General features: G+C 42.9%; 1 long non-coding RNA gene across 1 annotated transcript; it reads right to left on the minus strand.

The window, feature by feature from the left end:
* Nucleotides 1-1,097: 1,097 nt before the first annotated feature.
* On the minus strand, nt 1,098-5,613 carry LOC148224112 (uncharacterized). Its single transcript, XR_015803494.1, has 5 exons — nt 5,476-5,613; nt 3,634-3,807; nt 2,584-2,646; nt 1,656-1,775; nt 1,098-1,151 (listed from the first exon to the last, which is right to left on the minus strand). It is a non-coding gene; the product is annotated as an uncharacterized LOC148224112 (long non-coding RNA).
* Between the last annotated feature and the right edge of the window lie 2,022 nt (nt 5,614-7,635).

Consider the following 7,635-nt stretch of genomic DNA (forward strand, 5'->3'; position numbering starts at 1 on the left):
GGAAAAGCCCAGAATGGGAAAGGCTGAGGTACGGTAAAGTGCCAGCTCTGTAACTCTGCATGAAAAGGTATTTCACTTACCTTGCAGCTATTCCCCGTTTGACTTCCCTCGTGGATGTTCACTAGGTGACCTCAAACCTTACTGACTGCACATCATTCAAATCCTGAACACAACCTTGTTGTCCTTGGGAGCTTTTCTGTAACGTGACACACCTGAGTGCTGTGTGCTGCAAACCACCTGTTCTCTGTTCATCTGATGAAACCATGAACGTGCACAGGCTCAGGTCCTTCATTCAGGCCAATTACAGGGGCACTTTAGGGAATCACACAATCACAGACTGGTTTGGCTTGGAAGAGACCTCAAACCTCATCTAGTCCCAGCCCCCAGCTTCCACAGGCACAGGGATCCAAAGTCTTGGCTTCTAGTAAAGCTGCTTCTATGCTCTCAAAAACATTCTTGCAATACAGTGTTAAGTCTGCTACCTCCTAAGCTATTAAACTTTGCCAAACTGGCTTAAAAAGTTTCTAAATGTCAGAGGAACCAAGATAGCAGACAGAGCTGGGGGTCTGTTTTGTCATCTATCAAAAGCTTGACAGAATTGTAAGAAAGCATAAATAAGGTGTTAAAATTAGATGTTCCATTATTTCTAATAAGAAACCACACCGAGTGCCACTCCTGTAAGCACACGTAAATCAATTTGAAAGTTCAGTTAGTGACATTTCTCATCTCCAACAGCACAGTCCCAGTTTGGCACACTATTATCAGAGAAATCATAGATTTCTTGTGTGTATTTCTAGTCTGTTACACATACATATGCATATATGTATTTACATATGTGTATACATATATAGAGCTGTTAAAAATCTGTCAGGCATTTGCAATGCTAAAATCCCTCAGACGGGCTCTCTGCATCTGTGCAACTTTGACTGATGCACAAGACTGACAGCCACAAATATTTCATGAACCTAGACTGGGGCCTGAAGCAAAGAGGCCCTGAACTCTGTCTGGAAGGCTTTGCACAGAGCTGGGGTTTGGAGTGGGAAGGCTGCAGCAGGATTTGGCAGGGAAAATACTCAGGGGAGTAAAACATGGCATTACCTGATCTGGAACAGAGTCTCCTGAGGTCCCACATCTTTTCACAGCAGAAGTGTCTGCAACAAAACAATTTCAAAGTCAGGTTTAATTGGAGCAAGAATCAAACTGAGAAAACGTAAATAATATTGCCTCTGTGGAACCACGAGAAGTTACGGATCAGGAGTTCTTGCATTGCTATTTAAGCCAAGCTTCAAATATTCATTATTTGAGACAAGCCCCTTGTAAACTCAACATATGCATTTGATGATCTTTCTTAATAGGAGCCAGTTTGGAAGGCATTGATTCTGTTCTTTCTGCTGAAATATGGCTTTGGTGTCAGAAGCTGAGTACCCTGAATGACTCATGTGCCTCAGGTTCTCCTTGTCCCTGGAGCCTGCCTGGATGGAAATACAACACAAGGATGGAATCCCCTGTGAGGGAGGGTGACTGGAGACCCACATCCTGCTCTGTGACACACCAGAACACGTGACCCTGACCTCCTCAGGTTTCCAGCCTTAATGATGAGGAGAATTTACACATTTTATGTTCTAAAACACTACTGCTACAATGCAGAAACCCACCTCCTCCAGCTGCAACAATTCCAGTCTTGCATCCCAAAGGTCCCAAAGCCTTTTTGGCTGAGAAGCCACCGTTAAAATTTGAGCCTTATTTGCCAGTGACTTGGCATTCGATTTCCAAACCTGCACAGAAAGGTTTTTTTTGGCATTATCTGTGTAAGAAGGAGATCCCAGTACCAAGGTGTCAGACAAAGACTGCCAGACTGCACGTGAAACCCAAGCACTCTATAAAAGACAATGCCTCTCATTTCTCCTTCATGGTGCATTAAAACTGGGAATATTAAACCACACAACCATATTTAATTGTTTTACAGCCACTATTAATTTAGCAGGTTGTTACATGAAGAAATATAGCACATCTATTATTTTTAACAAAGCAGAGCAAGATTTATGGTCAAGATTTAACCACAAGACACAGGAAACTGGAGAGAAAAATGTGAGAGGTGAAAATTATAGTTGAAAAAGACATTGTGAAAAATAAAAATTAAAAGAAGCGGTGCTTGTGAATTTTGTATAATTAGCACTTGCCATAGAATTGTTCCTACTCTGAGGTGCTGAGTTTCAAAACAATATGTGTCAAATAAAATGCAATGAAACCCACCCTGAATCTTCAAAAGAAATGATAACCCCGTTCCATGTCTAGGTTAACAGTTGGATTTGATGATTCAAAGGTTGTTTCCAACCTAAACAATTCTGGGATTCTTTGTCCATTTCCCACTGGCTCCACCAGCTCAGCACTATTCCTTTGCAACCTAAAAAGCGCTTTGGTTTTAGTGACATTCTTAGAGAAGTTTTTGGGGAGAGAAAGAAAGAAAGAAAGAGAAAGAAAGCCACTATATTTTCAGTGGTTGCTTTTCTGTCACTGATTCACACAAAACACATTCCTGTACAGAGGGAGGGAGGGAGGTTTCACACTTTAGCACTCCCTTACCTCTCAAATGTAATGAAAATCAACTTGCTCAGCACGATTCCCTAAACCCGGAAAAGGCCAAAGCTGCACCACAGAAATGAAAAATGAAAAGTAAAAATCAGTAATATCCTGTTGAAAATCTGTTCCCTAAGCAAGTCAATAGGAATGGCTGATTCAGCTCCAACTCACAGCTCCTTACTCCAAAGAGTTACAGTGTTACCTGATTACCCCACAAAATACTCCAACCCCATCCTGTCAGTAGTTTTTGTCACTCCTATGTCCTTGGTTTTATTCCAGAAGGTCATTCCACGACACAAGAACAAACACAGCAGTGGAGACGCTGCCAGCAGCACCTGAGGTCAGCATCTGAATAACCAGTGCAGTTGGATCCCAAGAGATAAGGCTGTTCCTGGAAGCTGCCAGCTGCTCCCAGGGCACGCTGACCAGGACCAGGGGAAGGTGCAGACTGCATTTAACCTAACCACAACCCTACACATCAGCTTGGCATTTTATTATATCAGTGTCTATGAAGAGAAGAGCCAAACAGTTGATGCCACTGTCTTTCCACTAAATGCATCTTGGCGTTAGAGCTGCAACCTTGCAGAGGATGCCAGGACAGAGATCCCTGGCTCTCTTAGCCCTCCTGAAAATCCTGGCCAGGAGCTGTGTACACAGATCCTTCCAATTCACACACTTCCTGAGAAAGTGTACAGGCAGTCATGAATTACCACTTAGCCTTCAATTTGCTGGGACACTTCCAAATCACTTCTGTTTCCAGGAGGAATTAAAACAGGTGCTTTGTCTCTGCAAAGCAGCTTAAGCTCAAGTCCTGATACCACTTGCTGCTCTCACATGGGGTGATGGTCATTAAATATGTAAGCCAAAACAACGGTAAGTTGAGAGGAGAGAGTGGCAAGATACACCCCTGCCTCCCCAGAGTTCCCTTCTCTGCTTCTTCTTGAGGGGGCTCCATCTGCTTTTAGAGCTCAACACAACCACGAGGCACAATCCCAAATACTGTTTAAAAAACAGAAGCTTAAATGAAAATGAGAACCGAGCTTCTGACCTTACCTAGGGTCATCTCACCACGTCACAGCCGGGGTTATTTCCAGGGCAGCATGTGAGAGCTTTCACTGCAGCAGCTTCAATAGGACTTTGCATGTGGATTAATGGATGACTTTGGCTTCTCTTTCTTACCAGCCTTTATAATTCAGGAGAACACACAGAGGGTTTCTTCTGCAGCAGCTGAGTAAAAAGACAAAAGTGAGCTAACCCCCTGACCTGCAAAATAACCTCATGGAGAAATCCATTCAACAGAGCTGCTTGTGGTTCCTGGGAAAAGGAAAAGCAGAGAAAACAATATCTGGGATGCTGCTTAAGAGGGGAAAGAACCACAGCAGTATTTTTGCTCAACCTCTAGGCAACTTTTAAGAAGAGCAGAAGCAGCAGGGACTTGCAATCCTGTGCACCAAAGAAGGAGGAAAAGGAGGAGATCTCGTGCAGATGGAGCAGGCACGTGTTCTGCTTCGAGGGTATAAATGTGTACAGAAATCCCAGTGGAGTTCAAGGAGGCTGCTCTGCCAGCTCCACTTCCAGTGTGTGACACTGCCTTGGCATTATCCAGGGCTGTGCTATGGCACAGGGGCTGCAACTCCAGAAACCCCTGGGACAGCACAGCATGGCCCAATGTTCTGATCTGCATTTTAAAAAGGACTACAGCACTCCATCTGGTATTATTTTAGGATTTCATTTACATTCCAGCCTGCTTGCAACAAATTGCAGGAGAATACCTGAAATTCACCTCAAGTTCGTGGTGCAGTTACACACAGGTAAGCATGCCCAGGAAACCATGTGAGGAAATATGTATAAACATATTTTTCTTTGTTGTTTTCTGCTTCTTTTCTGTTACTTAGTCAAGGTCATCAGTGTTTATGACGTCAAACACAGCAGACAAGCATACATGCATACCATGTGATTAGAAAGAGGCATGATTCAAATCCATTTGAAAAGCTAAGCACTGAATTTCAAAGGTGAAGACAGATTCTATTGAAATTCCTCACTATAATGGGGGTCATCTGTGTCCTAGCTCCCCCCTCTTTTGGGGGTTTTATAGTGCACTTTTGCTTTTGTATGATGATTATATGGAGAAATGCTTCAAAAATGCAGTTATTTATCAATTTATTTGGTCTGCATACCTTTATCCAGACTGGAACATTCAGTATTAATGGCCCTGGCTCCAGGAGGTGCTGTACAGCTGTCCCAGCAACACATTTCACTTTGAAAACAATTAAAAACTGCAAAGCATCTGATGACTAAGAAACACTCAGGTTCCCTTCTGTCCAATATAGTTTCTAATAGGATACACACTATCAAGATCAGCATAATTAAGGCATGTCAATATCTCCTCTTTCCATTTTATTTCCCAAATAAAATCATGGCACATTTTGCAAAGTCTAAGCAGTAATACCATTTTTTCCCTTGAAGCCAAAGCCTCGTACATCAGGGTTATGGTTTCCTAGGCTTGACCTGCATTTCTTCCCAGCAGCTTCATTTAAGCTCAGTTTAAATTCAGAGAGCTGCCACAACAGCTAGAAGCAAGAGACCACAGTTTTAAATTGTGTAGTCTCAGCAAGCAGTGCTGCAGCCTGATCCTTGCAGGTTCCTATCACGTGTTTGTGAGCCCTCACTGGGACTTTTCCTTGTAAAAAGGCTTTTCCTTGAGCCTCAAGCTGTGTGCAAAGTCACCCATTTGTAGGGGCTCTGATACCTGTGTGAATTTAATCGATTCAGCAGAGTTCAGCCAATGAATTCACAAGTTATAGAGGAACAACCACGAGCCCAGGGACCCAAGCATTTTGCTTTTAGTGACTTGAAGTAATTATGACCTAAGTATAATTAAAGCATAGTCCTTACCTGCATTTCTTAACTGCTCCAACTTTAATTTGGAATCTTAGCTTTCCCACGGTCTTCCTGCATCTTCCCCTCAGCCTCCCACTCTGTGCAGCTGGTTTTGGCTTCAGCACAAGCTGCAGGACGAGGTCCAAAACTCAAGTGTAGTATTCAGCCTCAAATGGGAAGTTCATCATCTGAAGAAATTCAAGCCAAATTTAAAATACCAGTAACTGCTATCACTTGTTTGCTTCACACCTTGGCAGCATCCTTCACCTGGATAGCCCTTGTCAGAGCCTGAGGAAGAGTACCATGTCCTTCAGTAAAATATCCAAATAATTACAATTTGTAACCTTGGATTATTAGCAAAGAACTGCATTTTTAAGAAAAAATGCCTATCTTAATTTCAAAGGAAGAAAGGACTTAGCCTATCACAATTCAGTGTAAAATAAAACAGCTCTCAATTAATTCTCCTGGAGTGCCATGTAGCATGAAACTTTTTCCAGTCTCTTAATTTACTACTTGCTGCCTTGCTGCTTTGTGGAAGAGACACTTGATACCAGAGGCTTTTCACAGGCTTCATTCTACACTCAACTAAAACTTGAATTCAGCCCAGGAGAAAGAGGGAATTCAAACCCTAGGCAAAGTGAGAGGCAGCTTATAGCTTGCAAATTCCACATTCAACCCAGAAACACTCTGTGCCTGAGCTCTGGGACATGGGCTGAACCTTTTCACCCCCTGCTTACACAAATCACTGATCAGGATCCATCAGTTGTTAGCTGAGCCCTTTGGTCTTGTTTCTCCAGTGTAAGAGTGGCAGAGTGGAATTTGCTGAGGGGAATTGTCCAGCCTCAGCCACTGAGCAAGTGTAGGTGAGCCAACCAAGACATTGCAAAAAAAAAAAAAAAAAGAACAGAGCTAATGAAAAAAGGAACAAGAAGATAAGGAGTATCAGCTAGCCAGGTCAGGGGAGGAGAAAGCAGAAGACAGGAAATGTGTCACTTCACCTGGCAGGAGGTGAGGCAGGTGCTCACTCAGCCAAGAAAAAGAAGAGCAGTTGCCACTTCTGAGTGCTAGGCACTGCTACCTGCTGTGTCCTTTCATTCCACAGCAGAAATCCTACCTGCAAACACCACAGGAGCAGCTGGTGTAGAACTTCCTTGGTGGGTACCAAATGGCAAATCAAGTGCCTTTCAGTCATCCTCAAGACCCATAGAGAACTAGGAAGCTCCCTTTGAAGGATGAAGCCATCCTTCAGTCCCAAAGGATATGGTGTTGCTAACTGCCCTACAAGAAATACAGGCACAGACTCTTCATTTTCCTTAATAAAACCAAAATATTTCCTGAACTTTAGGCTCACACATGACAGATTGATTATTTAAACCTTCTTCTTAAAACCTTGTAGGGAATGAGAAAAAAGCAATCACAGAGAATACTAAAACTTGACTGAAATCTCAGTACTTTTTGGTCATTCTCAGGAATTTTTAGTTTGCTTTGGGCTGGCAACAGCGTGTTCTGCTAACACCACTTGTACCTTCTGCAGTAGATTAACTCTTGGTTCTTTGCAGGTTTTACTGAATCTAACACCTTAAAGACAAACAGAATAGAAAGTGCAGACTTGTATCTATTTTTCTTTACAGCTCCACCAAGGACTGTATTTCACGTGATTTAAACAGCAAAACCACTCATCAGCTCAGATCATTTAAAAGGTTTTTAAGTACTAGACCAAGTTTATAGGAAAGCTTTCCTACACTGCAATCTGGCTCTAACTCCTGAGTTCAGGAATGGCATGTGGGGATGATTTAAAGTTACCTTTCTCTGTTGCCTGTGCCAGCAGTGAGCTGTCTCCTCTGATAAGGGGCAGAGTGGAAAGAAATCAGTAACTCCTTAAAATCACCCCAGTGGGAGCTGCCAGAGGTCAGGAATCCCAGCCCTGCTGCTACTGAAGCCCTTCATTTACTGTCCAGTGTTATATGTGTGAAGTGATTGAGTGGTTGCTCTGTTCTGCCTACTAGGTCACCTTTCTATATTTATCACATCACTGTACAAAACACCACAGTGTACCTCAAGGATGGGAGGCTCCACATAAAATTAAACTCTACCTTAAATCTTCCTGAAAAAAGCAGCCCACTCCCCAGTTCTGAAGAGAACTGCTTTTCCTCTCTCTGCTCAAAAATTCCAGTA

The sequence above is a fragment of the Sturnus vulgaris genome, chromosome 4 (genome assembly GCF_052056855.1).
Source record: "Sturnus vulgaris isolate bStuVul1 chromosome 4, bStuVul1.hap1, whole genome shotgun sequence".
Lineage (NCBI taxonomy): Eukaryota > Metazoa > Chordata > Aves > Passeriformes > Sturnidae > Sturnus > Sturnus vulgaris.